We start from the raw sequence: 22963 nt of genomic DNA, 5'->3' as shown, positions 1-22963 counted from the left end.
AGACGACGGTGCCACGGCGATGGTTTTATCCCATCCCGACGACGCCATCACCATCACGCCATCGCCGACATCAAGAGTGTATTCTTCCACCCGGCGACTCGTCGCTTCTAAGTTCTTATTCTCAGCTCCTCTCGCTTCCACCACCCTCGGCTCCTTCTTCGCCGCCGCGTTCATTCATCTATCCACGTCCTCCTTTCGCGTCGACGACGCTTTTTCTCTCGCGCGCCCTACCATTGCTCGAGGTGTCTTACGTGCAACGTGGATCGCAACGACACAATATTGGACCTTTGCATCGTAAGAAATTACGAGGATTATAACGGTCGCAAGACCGTCTGCGTCACCGAGAAAGCGACAGACGGATGGCTCGAAGACAAACGACGAGGGATTTTATTGTCTCCTCGGAGCGCCGGTCGGATCAGTGGTACAAGTCAATAATAATGAATAGCAACTTTCAGAAAATATGGAAGACAATCGTTTCGGCGTAATATAACTTTTGCGTCAATGGCAACGATATCTTCGACTCTTATATAAATATACTATTGCAACGTTGTTCGTGATTTCGACTTTTAACTCTTCTTTGGCGGCCGCTTGCATCGGAAGCTCGGAGTATCGTGTCGGAGTGTTTAGCATACGTATGAGAGCACGTGTGTGAGGCTTTCCCAGGTCAATTTACCGGCAAGGTTGAATTGCAGAGGCGGAAAGAACATTTTGAGAAATTATTGTTGGCAAGGATCTTAATTCATCAGGCGGACATGAACAAGCAAAAATTCCATGACGCTGCCGAAACGTGTGGAACTTCCGTGGGCCGCACCAGCTGCCGCGCCGCGAGAATTCTCTCTGTCCCGCCTCTCTCATATTCCTCCCCCTGTTCTAGCTCGCGTAAACGGCGTACTAAGACCCTCGGCATAGTAATTCCACATTTCATTCCGCGCGTCAGGAAAATTTCTGCTACACCTCGCGAGCCATAAATCTTGCAACGTTCGCGGTTCGCGAAGGGATATTAATTAATTCGCGCGAATCATATACGCTCTAGAACACGGCGAAATATTCCCATACATCGGGGCATGCCAAATACACTAAAGTAATTACCCCGTCGGAGAGGGGGAAGGGGGCGTGGAAACGAGAGGAAGGACTAGAACTATTATCCCGACAGAATTAATTGTAAATGCGCGAATTAAATGAGCGCCCGCTATGAAATTGCCATTAAATGACGCAGCGTGTAACAATGAACAGTCGGGTGAATATTTATTATTTGTCGTTGCCGTTGCCGTTGTCGTTGTCTGCGTAATAGTAAATTATTAATGCATAATTCTGCCAATTGCGGATGCAGCGAGCCGATATACGCCAATGATGGTCTGACACAAATTGAAATTTCGGTCTCGCAATTAGCATGTCGTGGGAGGAATTCATGATCGATAAACCTAAATTGTTGTCATTTCTTTTACAAAAAATTTCCAATGTAAGTTTTCAATGTAAGTTTTCAACGTTGTAATTTTCAACGATTATTATAAACTGTAGTTAAATCTGTTTCAACTTGATAGCATTTATTTACGAGATTTGTTCAAAATTGCAAAATTGCTTCAAACATTACACGACTCATTATTATGTTACAGATTGAAGTAGTGAAATTATTAAACTGTCCCTCGAAAGGATTATGGCTCCATCTCAATTTCGTTTCGTTTCGTTTATATTCTCCATATGAATATTGACGACTGCGTTGCGCACCGATCGCATAAAACACTTCGCTTCGAACTTTCTCGCGCGCGACGCGCGTTTTCGCTCGGCGAAAAATTTCTATTATCCCCCGGGAATTTTTATACGTCGCCGTGCACTTTCCCCCAGCGAGCGCTATTTTCTGTTTCGGGATACTCCCGTCCTCTTTTTTTCAGCGAGCATCGCTGTGAACGCGCGTTCCTCGACCGAGGAAAAATAAAATATCGGCGGCGTCGCGGGGCATTCTCCGCGCGGAGAGCTAACCCGTTATTTATAGAGAATTGAAATTCGGAGATCGCGATGTGGTCCCAGGAATTTCATTAAAATTATGGCTTAGATATTGGAACGCGGCTCGGCAGCGCGCGAAGGATCGTCTGTGGGACGTGAATCGACTGCCTTGCCACGCACGTCTCTTGCGAGTGCCACGGACTATGGTTAAAAAGCATCTGAGAATAATGGTGAAATAACGTGAACGAAAGCTAAAGTTGTAAAATGCGCTGACACACGGCTAAATATTAACAGCATTTTGCAGTCGCGAGTTAAAATATAGAGTTGTCGGAATAATTAAAATAGCTTAAATAACTAGACTAGAGAAGACACTTCTTGGCAAACTCGAACTTGGGATATTGTGATAATTTTTCTTTTATTGAATTTAGAGAGTTGCCTTCTCCATTTTAGTTATTTGAACTTTAGCGTGGCATGTTACATTGTATTATGAAATATTCTAGTTTCCTATTGGCGCCGAGCATTAATAAACATGGCTAATGAAGATTCATTCGGAGAATATCTTTGCTCATTTTCTTCTCTCATTTTCTTCCCGACTAATCCACGGATGTGTGGTAATCATATTACATTCATATTACATTATTCCGCGTATCATATTACATTTTGATTTATATCGCATTTGCACTCTCTGAATCCCATCTGATTTTGACCGACGAGCGCGCGCTTCCCCGAGCCGCGCGGAATATTTAGTCATTTATTTGGCTCTCAGTCAGTCTCGCGGCAGTGAAGTTATGGCTACTGTTGGTTTCATCGGGTATACGCATTACTCTCGGTGCGAAATGGGATAGCGAAACAGGGACGACGGTTGCTTCGTATTAGTCGCGAGCTCGAGTTTTCGCCGACAAGAAGATGATGGATCGCCCGCGCGATGGAGCGACAACGCGCAAATTTAAAACGCGCGGAGAAACTTAGCAACACGTTATACGTCGCTTTGATCGAGTGCACCTTCGAAACGAGCCTTCAATTTTGACTTAATATCGCGAATGACGAATGAGATATTATTTCGCCGTACGACGTGCGGCGGCGCGCCTTTCCGCGAAATTAATTCAATCATGTTTAATAAAATATTTAAATTTGTAATTATATAACAACGTTTCTGTACATTTTAATTAAACTGCAAATATAATTTTTCTTACACACGTACGCATCTGCAATGTACTAAAAAAAAAAATATTCCAACGTTAAAAATATATTTTTATGTAATACAAAGCAATATAATACAGTTAATTTAATTATGTTTCAATTAATTAATATAAAAATTTATCACAGTATTCATGTTTCGTGAAGCATGATATTATTATAATTTAATTCTGTGTTCAACGTATTAAAAAACTATTTTTAAAAAAATGTCATTAATTTTGTGATTTAATATATCACAAGCTTTGAAATTGTAATTCCTTAAATTAATCTTACAATTTGCTCGGTAAAAAAAATAGAAAAAAAGCATTAATCGCTAAATAAATTAACTTCATTATTAGGAAAAAAAACATGATAAGAAAAATCTTATATCCTCCTGACTTGTTCAATTTATTCCTGGCAGCTTCCTACGAGCTTCCCTAATTTCCGCTATAATCATGTTTCATGCCCTAAGTGGATCAGCTTCTATACGTGTTTTCGCTAAAGGCGAAGGAAAACTTGCGTCTCTTCACGATGGGGAAAAAGATATTTTTTGCAAATGGAAGAGAAAAAATGTCAGAACGAGGACAGAGAGAGGCGAAAGAAAGAGAGAAAGAGAGAGAGAGAGATATCATCCGCGACGAGGCCCTTGCGGCCATTCCCGAGGAATTCACGCCGTTTCACTTTATCGTCCTCGTTGTCGGGCCGTCCTGAAAATACGGAAACGTCGCCGTGTGTCCCCAGGGAATCGCAGTCAGTTTCGCAGTCGATCGGGAAAAGGGCACACGGTCGTCTGTGCCCGGAGAAATTCGCGCCACGAATCGCGTTTTAAGCGATTCCGTCGAAAAGTTACCCGACGCGAACGTCCAGTAAATATTCTCATACGTTATTGATCATACGACGGACGAAAAACCGTCCTGCGGAGTTCAGATTTAGAAACTCGCAACAAAGATTGCAATTGACAGCAGAAATCTGTGCGGGAAAGTTATATTCCTAAATCATAAAATAGGAAAGTAGGACGGAAATATATGGAAATGTGAGTGTTGAATATCAAATCGAGCATTTCGATAAATAAATATAGATTTAGACAACTTGACATATGTAAAGTACATACAATTTAATAACAAAATTAAACGTATGTTGTGATTTAAAAATATGTACATTATTATTCCTGCCATTTCCGTTCTAAAAAATATCCCATCAGTTTTTTGACAAATATTAATTTTCGTTCAACGTAATATTTGATGATGTTAATAAATAGCGTCGCTAAATGTATAGCTTTCCGATATTTTATATCGACGAAAGTTTGCGATTCTTATTCTTATTCTAGAATCTCACGGACTAAGCGGCAGAGTGCCCAACTTCGTGATCCTTTAATGCGCTTTTTAAAGAGCGCATTGAAATAGTTCGACGGAAGGTACTCCTCCGTAATTCAATCGATTTGAAAAAGTATCGACGCCGAAAGTTTGCGCAGAAAGGACCGAAGTTCTGTAAAAATTGCGTTTCGACCACTCCGGCGGGAGTTCTCGCTTTTATCGACTTCACTCGAGAAAATAAAAAAAAAAAAAGAAAGGAAAAAAATAGAAAATCTCGTTGTGCTCGTAAATTGCTTCGCAGCTTTGCCAAGTTTTTTTTGTTAATATTCCGAGAAAGGGATAAAATCGTATGAGAATTACAAAACTTGGAGGAACTTGCAAAATATATACGACACGCTACGTTGATATGTATTTCAACCGTACAAGCATATGAAGGAGACGGGGATGCAGATAAAAAGATATTTTCTCCCTAGTCTTGCCAGATGCCTTGGTGCAAAGTTTAAAGTTAAGCGTGCGGATATAAAATATGCCCCTGCGAAAACGATTCGCGTCGAGAGATTCGTAACCTGCTGCGAAAACAACACCGATTAAATATCGGTTCGTACAATGCACTTGCGAAAGGTTTGACCATCGGCGACTTAAACGTATATTTCGAAAAATCTTCAAACAGTCCGACGAACAAAATAAAAACTTTTCTAAGAATTATGCAGTCATTCATCGTTCACGAGAAAACTTTCCGCGATGAAACAACGATATGCAAGCATACCTGTCTCAACCGTACACTTCAAGCCTTCCGATTTCTCTGAATAAAACTTTTGTTGCAATAAAAAAAAATTAATTTATTAAAAAATAAAAATATAAATAAATAATAAATAAATATATATAAATAATAAATAATATATTAATATATCTAATAATATATATGTAATATAATAAATATGTTATATATATTAATTTATTTAAACATTTATTTATTGAAGACAACATTATTATGCAAAAGAATATGGTAAACGGCCGTTTTCGGAACCTCACCCTCGTATTTGCGTTAATCTATAATAATAGACGAAGTAATACTAATTATAGAGGTTCATTACTTCAAATACATTTCTTCGTGTAAGGCATTACGCAATTGTTGCGATTACCGTAAGCTTCGCTTGTCGAGCCGTGAAACTTTGGAATGAAATTTTAGAAGTAACAATGAAGTTAACGCGCTGTAGTTAACTGCAGTTAGGTGAGAGGTGTAGCCGTTTCGAGTTGCACACGCGACATACCTACGCCCTTAGAAACCCTGCTTTAAATAACGATATTGTATTTTAAAATAAATTTTTTTCTTCTTTTTTATCAACAGAACCAACTGTAACAAGAAGTCCTTAAGAGTATTCACGCAGTTTGCAGCAAATGATAATGTCTTCACGAGAGAAATACAAAAATTAGAAAGTTGCAAATGTACATAATCTTTGAAAGCGTGCAAAACTCGACAATATTACATTACGGAGAAAACAAGTTTTGTTTGATTCTGAAAGATCAGAACTTACTTTGTCTGTATTATTTGAATAATCCCGTATTTGTAAAAAAATTGATAAGACCTAACGAATTAATGAGTAATTAATGATCGTTAAAATTATACCGCAACATAATTTTTATAACATTCATTAATTTAAGATAAACAGTTGACAGTTATGTATCCAAAATATTCATTTAAGGCTTCACCAAAGGCAAGAAATTTTTATTACAAACCACAGGAATTGTCGCAATTTCTCTGTTATTTATAATACTGTTTGCGTAAAGAAATAAGCATCGAGCGTTTTCTGATAGGAAATCGCAAACTGATGTTTCTCACGTGCGCAATAGCAATCCCGAAGCCTCACTGTACTCGAATTACGCAAACGAGATGCATCGCGGTAGCATCTTTTCCCTTCGTATCTATCCTACGTCGGATAGAAAAGCCCAGGACGGTTGCTGCTTTCGGAATTATTTATAAATTCCGATATCAGGTCTCCCGAGACGTACAGGCAAAGTTCCGAAACTACTTGCGACTATTCGATGTCTGTAAGTGATCGTGATGCAAAACACGCATGCACGCCGGCGAATATATACATGAGAATAGATCGTTCGATCTATTCGAGAATACTGGTTACATTTCAAAATTCGCAGAAGCATCCTTACAATTATCATAATACACCGCGTGTCAGAAATATCAAAATAACGACGATAAACTTCGGAAATAATTTTCATCCTTCCAAAAAAAAAGAATATTTCTCGAAGCTGAGGATTATAACAGAAAAATCTGCTGTCGAAGAGAAATAAAAAATTCTAAAAAAAATATTTAAATTTAATTCTTCAAAAATTTCATAAAAAATGATAATTTTGGTGTATTCAATAAATAGTTACGTGAAACTACGACGATTCAATCTTTAAGTTTAGCGCAACATTGTACTTGATTGAATTTCTGTTAATATCAATTTTACCGCGTGTTTCTTCACATATCCAGCCTATAAATATTGTCTCAGATCACAATATCTTTGTAGGCACTATCGATAGTTAAAACAGCCTCGGTTACATCCGATGTAGAATTCCCGGTGTAGAATTTTCAGGGAAAAAGAGGCGAGGCGACAGCAGAAGAGAACATACATCGCTCGACAAAAATATGAGGGTGACGACACGAGAAGCAGGCGCCAATAAAAGGTATCGACGTATTCCACGGCCATCAACATCGCAGGATGAAAATTCATTTCACCGTCTCTCACATCGGAAAGGAGGGATCTCGGTATCGGAATTTGCCTGTCAAACGTATATATCGTCGAATGAGGGAGAAAGAGACGGAAATAATTAATAGACGCGAATATACGTGATCCTCAGATTGCGAACTCGTTAGAGGTTCCCACTTGTCATTTGAATTAACGAGTTGAAAATCTCTGTGCTTTTTAATAACTTCTGTTTCTGCAGCATACGACACATACGTACAATAAATACAAACTAAAAAAACGACAAATCCCAATGGAAAGGCTTACACGAGATGATAAAAAAAAAAAATAATAACAAACAACAATAGGATCATGTACTTAATTAATAAGAGAAAATAAAAATTTTTCCTCACGCGTCTCCTCTTTATATTTTTCAACGCGATATAAATTCACCCTTTTATATTTCTGCCGAGTGAGTGGCATTAAAATCGACGCCCGCGATTGATTATCCAAGAAAAGGAAAATCATTTTTTTTCCTTCGTATTTTGTGTGAATACATTAGCCGCGAGCAATATGCGTCGCTAGCTGCTCGTCACAGGCCACGATTGTGCGGTGAAAACGAGCTATTCTGAAGCGCGATCCCCGACGACAAAGGACAAGCAGCAGCATATATCCTCGAAGCGATATTTAGGCCTCCGCCAGCCCCGCTGACGGGCGAATTTTTTTCCTTTCACCGACACGTATGAAGACGTGATGATCCATTGTCGGGGAAAGCCGCGCGATTCCTGGCAGTCGGTTCGAGGGGAGTGGAGTCGCGCGCATGAGACGAGGGGTGAGTGCAATAATGTCGGCGCGTTAATGCTCGTGGAAATAATGTATCGACCACGGTAGTGTAAATTTCACCTACTACCACCACTACTATCGCTACTATTACCTGGTCGATACAGCATAAATATGCGTATGGAGGAGGAGGGGGGGAGGGAGGGAGGTGGCGGTTCGGTTATACGGAGGCTGGCATATGTCTGGATGTTGCGTGCATCGTGTGCATGCGCGAGTACTATGCGCTACCAAAACGGCGGGGAGAATGCGGAGAGAACGCGGGGGGGGGGGATGCGTGGTGTAATGGCCTGCTACCGAGGGTGCATTAAGGCGGTTTATGCGCGCGAGGTGGATGCGGAGTTACTTTTAACCCGTCTCGAATGCCGCTCTCTCTATTGAATACGCGGCAAAGTGTCCCGGCGGGGGCCAGGGGGGATCATTCGATAATCGACGTGGCGTTGAAAGAGGAATTCGTGCGGGTCTCGAGTTAATGGAAGATTAATTATGGAATTAAGAAGTTCCGACGTCGCAAATAAAGCGACGGAGAAACGAAGGCGTTCCGGCACTTTCCGTCACGAGCAACAATAACGTTCACGATCACGATTATAAAACGTACGTGTCGTTATATTCGCTAAAAAAAAATTTCGAGATAAAAATTTCGCATAACGCATATCTGACATCTCTATAATCGGTTATTGGCGCTTAGCGATCCTCCTTCCGCGACGCGCGATATTAACGCGCGAGATCAGCATGGGAAAAAGGAAAAGCCGCGTTCGCCGTGAAAATTCATTACCACTCGCGATTAATTCGCCCGTATTTCCAGATCTGACATACAAGCCCGCACCAAGCGGCGTACATGCACGTGCCGCAGATATGTATATGCATATATATATATATATATATATATATATATATATATATATAACATACAGCATGCACAGAAACGCATTCGTACCAATCGATTACCGGATTTCAGAACGCGTGCTCATTGTCGGTACAATTACTAGCGAGCGCAATATACGATTTCAAAGGTGGATATCGCGTTTCAAAGTGGCATCGCGCTGCTCTATGCGCCGCATGGAGATATTACAATAAATGGAAGCGCGTTAATTAATGCAACACTTTTGGGTGCTTTTCGACGTAAAGGAAGAGTTCCGTAAGAGGGTACAAGATAGAGATGAATACATATTTGCATCGCATCTGCCATTAAAATTGTAATTAACGTATGGTAATTGCGATCGACGTGTCGTAACTTATTTTCGTCGCGCGCGCAATGAAGGGAACATCGGGAAAACTCTTTTGCTAGAACAAATCGCGAGAGAATTCCGAGGTCCGGCGGCTAGAACGTTCGCCGGGGAAAATCGCGGGGTGGAGCGAAAGAAGCCTCTCTATTAAATCGTTAAAGCGCTTTTGTTGCGAGCGACGGCACAATGGACAAAACACGGATAAGGGACGATGAATGGCGGAGATGTCATTTGCAGAGAGCGATGATGCACTCTCACGGCAGGTGCATTAAGGCGGTTTATGCACGCGGAGCGAGAGGAGCATCCACTTTCGCGAACCACCCCGGCGCGACCGCGACAGGGATGATAAAGCTGGTAAAACGCGTTTAGATCAATAACCAAGTTAGACACAAGAATTAGGAACGCGAGACGATAATCAAAATCGCAGCGATTATCATTTTTCGACAAAAGTTATCGTTCGAAATTCGTAATATATAAAGAAACGAGAAAAAAATAATTCTTGATAATTCTGTTATCCTTATTAATAATAATTTTAAAGTGATATCACAAAGATAAGATTATAACTTTAAACTTTATGTACTTCCACAAGTTTCATTTTAGTTTCTGGCCTTTCGAAAGTCTTATAAAAATAATTTATTGTGATTTATGGCAAAAGAAATATATACATGAAAAACGATGAGAATATTCAGGTAGAAAGTATTTAAGGTGTAATTAGGTCTCTGGAGCTTTTCAAAAGTAAAAGAAACTTTGTCGGTGCGTGATTCTCAGAGGAGAAGTTTTGAGGGTGCGGATATTTCTTTTCCAATCTATTTTTAACAAGTTTCTGCAGAGAGATGTATTCCACAGAACCTATCATATTTCAACTCTTAGATTATAACAACACCTTCCTCGATAATTCACGTTATATTTCTCCGAGCCTGATGACAGACTATTTCCAGATAAAATTCTACATTTTATTCCTGGGAAAAATCTCGCCGACGCGATGATCGATTAATGTTAATTGGAATTAAGCCTTTTTCCCGTTTGCAAATGGAAGTGTCATCCGACAATGATCCAACTATGAATTATTCAGCCGGAATTAAATTATCCACGGTGACGCAATTCGGCTTTAAGCCTCGTCTCGTTGTGTAACAACGCCGAGGGGAGACAGAGAGAGAGAGAGAGAGAGAGAGAGAGAGAGAGAGAGAGAGAGAGAGAGAGAGCTACGAGCGGATTCCAGATGAGAACGCACGTTCGCGACAAGCGAATGAATTATATCTCCGGAAGCTTATCAAACGTGACGAGCGCACGTCGAAATTCGTTATGCATGGATCGCGCGCGTCACGCCGCCGCCAAAGAATTATCGCCGTCTCCTTCGCCGAGCGATAAATCACGCTTCGAGAGCGCGCTATCGCGCCCTCGCATCGCGCCTCCGCTCCGCGTTTCTCGTACGCACGCGAATATCCCGCGGGACACGGGAAGATCCACTTGGACAGCCTCCGTGTGTCCGGGGCTTTATTCTAATTTATATCGGCGTGAATTAAAGGATTACGTAATAAACGTGCTGAATTATGGAGTCGGATTGACCGTTTCGATGTATCGATCCGGCACGCGGGAACGACCGACTACAAAACGCATCCGCGCTGAATATTTCCATCCGCAACTGACCCTACGCAATTATTCCGCCCTCGCATTCGAAATTAACTCTCCATTCTGCGCCGAATTTATTTGTCAACGGAGAGATCTCGCAAACGTTTCGATTGATTTCTACATTAATTAGAATACATAAATACAGATACTCTAGGAACGCTTAGTAATTCTGACCGATTTAAAATCGCCATTTATAGAGCACGTTCATAAATTGAGGCGAGAAAATTAGTGCAAAAGGTAAAATTACACGTCTGTACAAAGATGCAAGATGGGCTAATCCAATGTGCGATAAGCTGGATGAGAAAAGGTTAAATGCGGAATGAGATAAATCTTTTCTATCGAGAGAGCTTTGCTCTTCTCAATTATGCCCTTAAAAGAGGGAGAAGGAGAGGGAGAGAGAGAGAGAGAGAGAGAGAGAGAGAGAGAAAGCATAAATTGAAAACAAATTAAATTCCCGAAATTGAGTTGCGTCTGCGTGTAATTAATGTAAAGCGGATACGTAATCCTGTAGTTGTATATATGTAAAATCCTGCAGATACGATTGTTATATTGCGACTGGCGACGACGAGTTTCGCAAAAATGCAGCGAAATTACGTTTCTCTTAATTTTCAGAGAGAGTTTGCACGAACGATAATAATCGATCGGTTGATTAAATACGCTTTGATACGTTTCAACGCACCATCATCCCACGTTCAAATCTACAAATTTTGCGTGAATTCGTAGTCGTCTTTTATAAACCAAATTTTGATTGCACACCGATCTCTTTTGCGTCATTTTATATTTAAACGTTTCAAGTTTCAATAATTTAAATCACAACCGAGAATTATTTTCGCGCAAACTTATTCCATTCTCCTTCTCATCCGAATGAACTTCACATTTAAATTTCAAGTACACGTTTGATGCCCGGTGTTATAAATCTCCCCCGAAAGAAAAGTCAACTTTAAACTCGCCAGAAGAATCCATTATTAAAATTAAGAAGATCGAAACTTTCAAGGCATTCACCGCCGTGCATCGCCGAGTTCCGAAGAGCTTTACCTTTATCGAGCCTCATTATCAATCGATAATTCGCGGGATGTCCAATCGACGCCGGACCCGTCGAGCGGACATCAATCGCGGACAAATCGCCGGGGGCGGATTTTCACCACATCAAAAGACACTTCATCGTCCTGTCCGGTATATAGAAATGCTTTTCATAAATCGCCAAATTGGGTCGGCGAACGCGAGATGACGTACACACACGCCTCCAATGGCGCGCTCCGCCGGCGTATCAGCGACGACGTTACACGTGGCGTATGAAAAACGCGCACACGTGCCCGTCGTCCTTTTTGCACGACCCCAATTGAAACGCGTTAGTTATGCGCGCACGTACATGCGAGGAATTCGCCCCGGGCTCGGCGGAAACCGGCACGAGCAACAAAACGCGCGTCGCGTAATTCCGCGCGACCTATATTCTAATAAACTATTCGTTTGACGTATCCGTCCTTTTTTTTCAAAAAGATTCTCTCTCCCTTCTCCCCTCCCTTTTTCCCTGTTTCGCCCTCCGTTCTTCCTCTCCCCCTTCCTCCCCCCCCCCCCCCCCGAGAACATGTAACATCGATCTGTCTAGCACGCTCTCGGCAAATCTCTCGTCCGTCCGCGCACGCGGCTCTCGCTTTTAACCCACGCGACAGATCTCTCTCTCTCTCTCTCTCTCTCTCTCTCTCTCTCTCTCTCTCTCTCTCTCTCTCTCTCTCTCTCTCTCTCTCTCTCTCTCTCTTTCTCTCTCAGCCGGGTATTAATGGATATCCTATTGCGAACACTTTTTTTTCGTCGGAATCTCTTGATTCGCGTGTTAACGAGTGATGATGATAATTACACGCGCCCGAGCGGAATTTTTTTAAGGGACGTGACGAAGAAAGGGTTGCGTCGCCGGATACGATCGATACGCCGATTGGGTATTCATGCGAGAATTTATTCGGATATCGCGCGGTGCGAAACGCCTACTATCAAGATGTTCCATTACGCTATTAACGCGCCCTCCTGATAGAATTTAGCGACATAGTTAGATACTCTTGTTCTAATGTTCGCTGTCAAAGGAAAGCTACCGCTCTGGGATTTCACGGCGTGCGGCTTAAATTTTAGGCTTCATCCCCGCAAGAAGAGTTCGAGCCTCTAGTTTAATCTTTATGTCATGATTAACGTATCGTAATGTTCTAATAATGAAATATATATCTTATTATAATTATAATCTTATTATAATTATAACATATAATTTAAATTATAATTATAATTGTAATTTTATAATTACCGAGTTCTAACTTGGGATCCATCGAACGTTACTTCCTTAAAGACACGTTTAATTAATCTATTTTTATTTATTTAAAATTTTTTGTTATAAAATCAAAATTTAAAAAATCTCGAATAATATTTATGGACTTATATAATAGACTTTTTAAGAGAAATTATTAATATTATAAAATAATATAAAAATAAATATTATAAAATGATATTAAATAAATATTATAGATTTTTTAAATTCAGATTTTATAACATAAAAAAATATAAAATAAATAAAAATGGATTAATGAAAGCAAAATATAGACATTTATAAAAATGTAATTATAGGTCGCGTAAATGTACACTTAAAATACAAGTTATATTTATTAATCTTCGCTTGCATAGATAAGCGTTAAACTTCAAGTATCTTTGAGGAAGCAATATTCGATGGATCCCGAGTTAAAACTCATAGTAATTCCTTGGATTATTCATACCCTCTGAGATTCGTACAAACTTTCCGTAGTAAAATTCAGCGGAAACGGATACGAGGCGACGGTTGGGTCTAGTGAAACAAGGGGAAACGGAAATGCGCGGCAAGAGAGAGAGAGAGAGAGAGAGAGAGAGAGAGAGAGAGAGAGAGAGAGAGAATTTCGCTTGTTTTCTCCATTTCTTATGGGACGGATAGTAAAAAGGAGCGACGAGAAAACTCTTTCTTCGAGTGGCTGGTTAAGAAGTTTTATGAGTTGCCGGCATCTACGGAATGTTGAAAGTCAATCAATTTTGCGCGGCCTTTCGTTTCCCTCGCGATGTGTTTGTCACTCTTTTCAACGCGAGATCAGAACAAGACGAAAAAGAATCGGACAAGCAATAAATTATGTATTTACGTATCTCTGATTAAGATCGTTCAAAAAGAGTATATTTCCTTTCTCGCGAGCGGAAACGTACCATTGCGGTGAGTCACCAGCGGTGAAAGGACGAGTTTACGCGTCTCAAAGTGGAATCGATACGGCCAGGATCGTTTCGGATCCTTATTTTCACGCGAGAAGAACCGCATGAGAAATTTCCTCCTTTCGCAGCAACCGAAGAATCCGGTCAATCCGTCGATAAAGTTCTCAAATAAAACGCGCGGCAAGACTCTCTGACGTTTGCCACGTTAAATGAAACTGATTTCCACGCGGAGGATAAAGGCGAGATCGCGCAAGTTTCGATGCAGCATGAGGCTTTGTCGAGCGATCTGAAAAGAATTTATTTGGAAAAGAGTTTTCCCGCGCGGAGAGAGTGTCACGTTTACTTTTGATCAAATTTACTCGGCCGAGTAATATTTTATTCTCATTTACCTAAATTGGATTCCCTTGTATTTGATGTACTCGCGCGTGCAACTAACGATACTTTGTTCTCATTCAAATTGATCAATTTTGTAGAAAACAATGAACGCAAAAGTCAAAAGAGATAAAAAAAACAGATCCGACGTTCGCGTGTTTCACGTCACGAAAATCAGGAATGTGGAATCGCGGATATAATAAGCGCGAACTGCGAGACTGTCAATTGTGGGAAACGCGGAACGGTTAAAGTAATTAACGCGGACGGCCGCCGCCACGGCCTCTAATTTTTTTTTGCCGCTAAAAACAGCTAACGGAATCCCTTTCGAGCTCTCGAAATTCGATTTCCTTGCGCGAAGCCGCATCGCACGGGCCGCAAAATGTTATTTCCGCGTTCGCGCGGACCATCTGTGCGTTCCTGTTTGAGTCGAATTCACGTTTAATGAAAAAATACCTCGGACGCCTGCGCAAAGCTAGTATATCCCTGTATAACAGCAATAAACAAAGCATACTTTACGAGTTTTACGAGCGAGAACAGCGGCATGTAAAATGTTACAGCGAAACGTTATAGCGAGGCTGTCAAACGTCCCGCGAAAAATTCGCGGGATAAATTACGCAAAATTGCAGCTACTGTAAATTGACATATAGCACATCGATATATATTTCCGTCGACTTGTCGATAGGACCTCGAGAAATGCGGTTTTCGAAAAAATATTCTTAAAATTATGAAATTATTTTCATAATAATCATTAGCGCAATTAGCTGAGATTGAAATTAATCACGATAGTATCAGACAATGTTTCATAATTTATATAATACTGCATAAATTATGCTTACACTGCCTGTAATATACAATAAATTATCTACAACATCTCGGCCAATAAATTATTCCATACAAATCAATATATTATTTTGAAGAATTTATGTTTCATTAATATTGATTAAAATGTTCCTAACAATATGCGTGCATACAATAAATTTTTGAATATAGATATACTAATTTCAAATTGCTATAACTACTTTGTTGCTTTTCACATATCACATATCACATTTCATTTTGCATTTCACATTTCGCTTTAATTAATACCTATCAATAGAAATTTATATTTTTTGATCCGCAATGAAAATTTTGTTCAAAATTCATGAGAGACGACGATTCTAATATTCAAAAATAAAAGAAAAAATCATTATTAATTATAATGAATGTATGCATTAATTATGGAATATTTTTATATTCTGTTCTGTGTCCCGTCAATTTTATTCCTGCCGGTTAAAAAAAACGTGAAAAATACAAGCGATTACATTTAGACTCTAACTTCGGTTTACTGTGGCGCAAACTGAAACGAATATGGCGGTGCACGAACACGAGCACACGTAACTTGTGCGTTTTATGGTTTCTCTGTATCGTTCGCGAAAAATACGATCTCTGTTTTTATTACGGATCATTGCAAAATCGAAAGTCCAATTTATAATAAAGCCATTTTAATCTCGCAAATTACTAAAGAGTTTTAGCAATGGGAGTTTCAAAAATGCTGAAGCTATAATCGAATACTGCGAATCTTCCTAAGCTAATCCATTTGATAACTGCATTTACCATGTTAAAAGGGAAGATAAATTTATTCCTAGTACATAAAATGGAAGGAAACAAGAATTCAAAGGCGAAAAGCGTTAGTTTCCACGAACAATATGCTACGTACAGTCAACGACGCAGATTTCTCTTTGAATTGTTTATATTAATAACTCTCCTTCTCTCTCTCTCTTTCTGCTGATGGAGTAACATCAAACGTTCTCTAAAATGTTTCTCTGTCCCATTAAAACATCGCATGAGTAGTTATGTATTCACCGACGAGACGCTGAAACCGAGTTATTGAGTTTGTTCTAGTTTTTGGGACATTAAACGGACCGTGGACGAGCACATTTTCACGCGTGTATTTTAATCAAAGACGCGATGTAAGAATCAAAGGATCAGAAAGATCTCACTGCACATGAGAGAGAGAGAGTAAAGATCAGAGAGTAAAGATCTCACGGATTGCGCTTCTTTTAAAGGTAAATATAACCGGCAAGGCGCCGAAGGTATCAATGGCGATCGTAAAAACGTGCGAAAATACGAGCGCCGAGTGCGAAATACGCGATACCTTTAATAAATTGTACAAAATCGAAGTAAAGGATAGATGCTGGGAGTTATTGATAAATAACTCAACCTTCAACTTGGAACTTAACAGACAACCGTCAAGTCTAAAATGCTGTTAATTCACGAGGGAAATATTATTTAAAGATGATAAAAGGAAAGGAATGTGAGGTAATCTTTAAATGGTCGCCAGGCGAATAATGTAATGTTGATTTGTGTACGATTATATCGTTATTATTCATTGTGTCAATTTATTTTACCCAGTAACGCAAATTCCAGTGGTCGTCCACCGAAACCACCGCTATCCTATTTTCACATGTGTTCACAAATTAAAAGATAGACTGAATATGTAAAATACCATACGTGCAATTATTCGATGCAAGCGTTACGTCTACGAATTAACAAATTTAGCCATTAATTAGCCTTGTATATAATTTTCTCAAAAAGTTTCCTTTGATTAATCGCAACATAGTAAAGATTTTGTGAGCGATTTATTGCTTACTTTCGGAGCCGCGAGATCGATGTGGCGCGAAATCGCGCCGGCCGGAATAATAAAAATTATCGAACAGCCATCGCGAGGGTTGATAGAGAGAAGAGAAAATTGGGAGCGGGAAACGAGCGCTGTCTCTGACATTAATTAATCATACGCGGAGAGTGGTCGTGTTACTCGAGTCTGATGAATTATCGCCACCTGAGGAGTCTGCGGAGTCCTCGACGATATACGACCCGCCGTCGTATCTGCCTACGATAATTCTCTTTATTCGAGCGCGCCACAGGACGCGGCAAATTCGCTAACGATGTTTCGCTCGCCTGGCATTATTAACACGCGGAATATTCGCGGCGCGCGAAGAGCAAACGTTTAGTCCGCGTGTCGGCGCGACGAGATATCTTACGGCCGGCTTTTCGGAAGCGCGACACTGCAATCCGCGCGCTTCTTCACCCGGGAAAACATTCGTCGATTAGTTAACGTGATAATGAAAAAGTGACACCGTTACAACACAACCATAACGCGAAACGCGTTCACCGATATCTACGCTCTGGTGTATAATACACGAGTGTCATTACGAAATTATTTGTTAAAGTACTCACACTTTGTATTTGACACGATTCCTCATTTAAATAATATAAAAATCGCATAGACTGTGCTGTGCTCGTAATTGTTGCTAAATTAAAGTTATTTTAAATATAATTAAAATATAATTAAGATATAATTTAGATTTAGAAGTGCGATTTAAATGAAAAAAATGTCGTGGGTATAAGTGATGCCAGGAGATAAGACTTTAAGGTCAAAAATAATAGATGTGCGATAGCAGAACAAAGATGTATGCACGGGAAGTACATGAAAAATTTAATCTAAAAAATGTCCGGGGAAAGGTAGCAACGCGCGAAAAAATCTCGCACCTCCATTTGCGTTATTAAACATGACAGAGAAGAGAATAGAGAGCGCCTGTAATAATATCGCGAATACAAAATCCGGAATAGAGCGTATAGACATATCGATATGTCATAACACCTGCTACCAATGTGCAATTATCGACATCGTGAGCACAATTCTCTCAGCATCGTGCTTTTGTGAAAGATCGAGGGAATAAAGACCGTATAATACTTGAACGAACCGTGAAGATGCTATAATTCGTAATCGTATCGGGACACGAAAATCGACGTGACGGATTACTCTAACAATCCGCTGAGAATTTAAATACTAATATCCCAATATACTCGCTGTTTCATAAAACAAAACGTTGTTCTCAAATTCTAATATCAGACATCTAAAATAATAGCTTTATTATATTTTTTTTTATTTATTTATTTTATTTTTTTATTTTTCTTTTTTTATATATATAATTTACTTATTTGTTTTATCGTCAACTTACAAGAAGAAAAAAATCATATTATCTAAAAAAATAACATTATAAAAATAACATTCCCTTATGATATTAATATTATTCACTATATTCTTTATAAAAATATGAATTTTTAAGAAAAATTTTAGTAAAAGATCTAAATAACGACTCTGATAACAAATGTTGCACAATTTTTCCGTCTTTTCCCTTGATAGGCGTGATTACTAATGTCGTTCTTTCGCAACCGCGTGCGTATTGGCAAAAGGAAAAAAAGTGGTACGCGCGCAATCGAACTTTCTATCGCGAGCAATTTTTCACGTACATTGTTGCCCTCGAAGATCCCGGCCAGCATGATAGTCGTCGCCAGCTGAAGCGTGTCACGTGCCAGGCTCGAACGTGTAGTTTTTCTTGCCCGCGTCCGAAAGAGAGAGAGGCCCTCAAACTTTTCACTGAGAGCTTTCGTTTTCACAACAGCTCGTCGTCGAACCGCGGCGGGAAAACGAGGGGAAAAAAGGCGATCGGAAGAGAAGGGAATAACCGCGGGGGAGTGTGTGCGCTTCCGATCGTGCGTGACCACTCTGGGGGGAACCACGGGGCAGATCGCGAGCAGGTTGACACCTTCAGGGAGGAGATCGCGCGTAGAACTGACACCTCACGCGCGCGGTCCAGCTACCCTCAGCATCCAGCGGTGGTGGCGGCGGCGGTGGCGGCGGCGGCGGCGGCGGCGGCGGCGGCGGCGGCGGCAGCAGCGGCAGCCGAGGGGGATGAAGCCGAGCACGCGCGAAATTCCGTCCCCTCCTCCCCTTCCCTCTGTTAACCCTCTCTCCCTCCGTGCGATGGGTTGTAGCCACCCATCCGCCCATCCGTTTCCTCTTCTCCTCGTTGCTCTCATCCACCACGACTCTCTTCTCCTCGGTCAAACCTCTGCCGTTGCCGCTGACACTCCACGCTCTTCGTTTCGTATCGAATTCGCGCCATCGTACACGAAATTTGACTTTACCGCTCGCTAGTGTCTGCATCAATCCCTTCGTTGCGAAAACTACTGTTCACGGATATTGCTTTTTTCCCTCGTACGACACAATGATAATTGAGTACGTTTAAATGAACTTTTCAATAATGAAGAGTATCTTTTTAAAAGAATTATTGTCATGTTCAGCTTTTGTAATTCAGTAATAAATATATTTTTTTTCAATAAGGTTAATACTTATAGTATGGGAAAACTATTTTAAAATTTCCAACGAGTATATACGAGCATATTATTAAATATACTTTTGATACTTTTTTATAATTAATAATATAAAATTAATAATATAAAAAATAAAGAGAAAGTGGAAATAAACGATGATTTTTAAAAAGCGAAAAGCAGGAAATTGTGGCTGTGTCTCCGAGCATTATGTTATATAATTATTTCGCATGGATGATTCCTGAGTTTTTAAGCTTCTTCCATCCGTCCTAGTTATCTATTTCTCAACGACTCTGTTTTGCCTTAATTAACAAATTGCAAATCCAGAAAGAGCTTAAAAATGTAAAATTAAAGAAAAGAAAAATTATTCCATTTCCCGCTGTCACATAATTATTCGCAACATTTTATCGTTTATTTTTTTAATAAAAATTATTATCGCGGCATGATATATTTATAATCGAAGAATAATTATGAAATTAAATATTTGCATTAAATGCCGTGCAAATCAGTGAACCTGATTAACGATAATTATTAACGATCCATATATGTTATAATGAAAAATTTTAATATAATTTTTGAGCACTGTTCTATATAATAAAGTAAAATTATTAAAAAACTTTTTTTCTCTACATCGTCAACTATTATTTTTGCTGGAGTACTCGACATTTATTATAACCTCTTTGCAATTGTCCAGAGTGAACACGCAAACTGCCCAAGCGAGCAAATTCTGCGCCAAGTAATTACATCGCACAATTGCATGAATATTGCACTTCGGGAGAAAAAAATAATTACGCCGAGCTTTTCGCGGGACAAAAATGTAATTTCCGTCTCGAGCTATTCGACGTAGCTTGTTTTACGGATTTCTAATCTTAGCCCGTAAATTAAAAAAGAATGTTGATTTTTCATACGTTTAATAACTATATTTGTGCGATCGTATAATAATATAATAATATAATAATATAATAATAATATATAATATTGCGCAGTTTTCATAATTTTATCATTCCGAATGTTAGATAATTAATCTTATCTCTCTAACAGCACTATGGTCATTAATTAATATTGCGTATATTGATTTTAATGAAACATATCGTCGAAAAAATATAATCCGGCGATAACTCTCACGCACCAAAATTGATCTTCAGCGACCTTAAGCATCTGGCCACCGTACCAAGGTGACGGTATGCGGTCGAACACGCGCGAAATTTCACCCCTGCTCATCCACCTTCTCAACGAGAACAGCCCCTTTACGGCCCTATTTCGTCCGAGCGAGCGCCTCGCACCTACAAAGGGGCGTCGAGGGCTGAAACCCTCCCTAATAATTATCAGGCAATGGAGGCCATATTGCGCGAGCCGATGACCCGGCGGTATGGAATATTCAAGCGACACCGACGCGCGTAAACCAGACCGCCTCAGAACCTAATTAAAATATGCAGCGGGAAAGACGTAACGTTAGCGTAGTAAAACGTAGAGCGACGGAACGTAAAATTTTTAATTTTAGACGGACTCGAAAAAACGACGTCGACGTTTAAAACCCGCCTTGTGGTCTTATATGTTACCACTCTCTATTTGCAATTTCTCCTCCCAAAAAACACAGATGTGGATATATTTTTAAATCCTAAACTTTTTTCTTTTCCATTTTTGTAGAAAGTAGTATTCTTCCGCTTCTGGTTTACAGTTTTTAACATTGGAAACCTTTGTGGCGTACTACGGCTTCTTGCAACCCTGCAAGGGCTGCTCCGACGGGGGATATCGAAAGCTGCGAAATCTGGTCGAATGATTTCATTCTCGTCGTACATATCAGATGACTCGCTCGCATGCGCACGAGCGTAGGTGTGTCGCCCTGTAATTAACCGGGCGCTGCCGACCTACAATAATTACCCGGTAACACCGACCGGGGGGATGAAGGACCGAGCGTGTGTTACTGCGTTGCGACCGATAACCCCGGCCCCGAGATTATTTAAACGCGCAATCGCGAGTGTGTCAGTTTCGATTATAGTATCGCAACGCTACGAGGCGACAATAAATAAAGCCGACCGCGCGCGTCATTTCGATCGCAATTTAACGAGCTCTCGCGAAACTCTTTGTCCACCTCCCCCGCCCTAGTCGCGTTCGTATATCCGCCTGCGCGATTGTAAAAATATTTAATATTACCGGTGCGATAAAATATACGTGGCGTGTATACGCGATCCAGTGATCCCGAATCCCGAGGCGTTACGCCCGAAGGGTGTAAACAGTAATAATGATCCCTTAAAGCTACAAGACGCGTCCGCGCCCCGTGAACTTTCTCCATAAAGCGAACCATAAATCCCCTACCGACTCCATTCGGAATAGTTACTCCATATTATTACGCGGGATTCGACCGGCGACACGTTTCCAGAATTCCCGTGCTCCTCGAACAAGAGCGGAGGGGATCTCTCGCTTGCGAGAAACCCGGCAATTAACGCAGCTGGGAATATTAAAAACGTCATTAGCGCGCGCGATAATTGCGCGGACGCGAGCGAGCACACCGCACTGGCGTGCTTGTCCGCCTTAAACACGCCCACTTGCCGACTCGCTTCTCTATCGCGGACTTTTAATAGCTCTTTTCCGCGGTATAATTTATAATTTCTCCCGCGAATGTCAATACGGCGAAATTATGACGAGATAAAGTCTATTTGCGCAATGCTAATAGGCGATGTTAAACGTTGCACTCGAATCAAACTCTCTCTCTCTCTCTCTCTCTCTCTCTCTCTCTCTCTCTCTCTCTCTCTCTCTCTCTCTCTCTCTCTCTCACACTCTCACTCTGCATAGAGGAGTCGCAGAAATGCTACATCGGTCCTGCAAATTTTATGGATTTCGTTGATGATTTACATTTTGCAACGGCAAAATGTGTTACATGCAGCTTATTTTCGATTTAAAATTGTAAGACTTTTATTTTTTAAATGTCCTTTTTCTAAATCAAAAAATTTAAATATTCGGAGCACGCGATTAAAATGGAAACACTACCGATGTGTATACTTAAGCAGGGCGAGTTCAATAATAGAAATTAAAATGTAACGGTGCAAAATCCTGTTAGATTGATGTTAATTGTGGTCGAAATTGGCAGGACAGGAATAACGCATTCGCATTTGCGTCATTAGTCCATTCAAACACGTGCAATTTTAGCATTATATTTCCTCTGTGTGTAATAAAGCCGTGTCAATTTTGACATATAAATAACGCAATAGAAGTAAAAAAAATTGTCTTTATGAATTACGTTCGCTTCATATGTTCATTCGTCATTTATAAAAAAAAATATAAAATAATATAATAAAATAAATACAATAAAGATAAATGCAATATTTTCATTGTTATTCCCACATTTTTCTCGTTTGCAATTATCCAATTATCAATGCTCATATTATTTACAGATTATCAATAATATTTTACGTGCTTAATCTTTTAC

At 40.1% G+C, this 22963-nt stretch overlaps 1 protein-coding gene across 4 annotated transcripts in view; it reads right to left on the bottom strand.

The window, feature by feature from the left end:
- Positions 1-19016, bottom strand: part of LOC105433342 (cell adhesion molecule Dscam2) — a 142765-nt gene extending 123749 nt beyond the window's left edge. For all 4 annotated transcript variants that reach the window (XM_089082702.1, XM_089082696.1, XM_089082711.1 and 1 more), the window contains exon 1: positions 18676-19016. The gene's annotated coding sequence lies outside the window, so the exon portion shown is untranslated. The remainder of the gene's footprint in view (positions 1-18675) is intronic.
- Between the last annotated feature and the right edge of the window lie 3947 nt (positions 19017-22963).

Source organism: Pogonomyrmex barbatus, unplaced genomic scaffold (assembly GCF_055798465.1).
Source record: "Pogonomyrmex barbatus isolate J1 unplaced genomic scaffold, ASM5579846v1 scaffold1, whole genome shotgun sequence".
In the NCBI taxonomy this organism is placed as follows: domain Eukaryota; kingdom Metazoa; phylum Arthropoda; class Insecta; order Hymenoptera; family Formicidae; genus Pogonomyrmex; species Pogonomyrmex barbatus.
This window is presented reverse-complemented; position numbering and strand designations above follow the sequence as displayed.